Raw genomic sequence first — 338 nt, 5'->3', positions numbered from 1 at the left:
CGATGCGTGCGTGCATGTAGGTGCATTAATGTATACATGTAGGTGCATTAATATGTCCACACAAATCACATTTATTTTTTTTTCGTAAAATACAAAGTTATACACTAGTGAACCCAATCGAAAATAAGATTACCATACACCTACATCCAGTATATACTCGCACATAGACCACCTGATAAGCATACCTTACATATGATTAACATACACATATATACAGTATATACTCGCACAGAGACCACCAGATAACCATACTATACATATGAAATTATATACTTCCACATACGAATTAAGGTAACTTCTGCTTATCAATTGCCTGTCTAGACTGCGAATAACGTGTA

The 338-nt window shown here is 34.6% G+C and overlaps 1 protein-coding gene across 1 annotated transcript in view; it reads right to left on the bottom strand.

Moving 5' to 3' along the window:
* The window catches only part of LOC119588297 (glycine-rich protein 5-like), a 3,481-nt gene that overhangs the window by 2,309 nt on the left and 834 nt on the right, over positions 1 to 338 (bottom strand). The gene's annotated exons all lie outside the window — the stretch shown is intronic.

Source organism: Penaeus monodon, chromosome 23 (assembly GCF_015228065.2).
Source record: "Penaeus monodon isolate SGIC_2016 chromosome 23, NSTDA_Pmon_1, whole genome shotgun sequence".
Taxonomy (NCBI): domain Eukaryota; kingdom Metazoa; phylum Arthropoda; class Malacostraca; order Decapoda; family Penaeidae; genus Penaeus; species Penaeus monodon.
The sequence above is the reverse complement of the archived record's forward strand: the minus strand, read 5'-3'. Positions and strand labels throughout refer to the sequence as shown.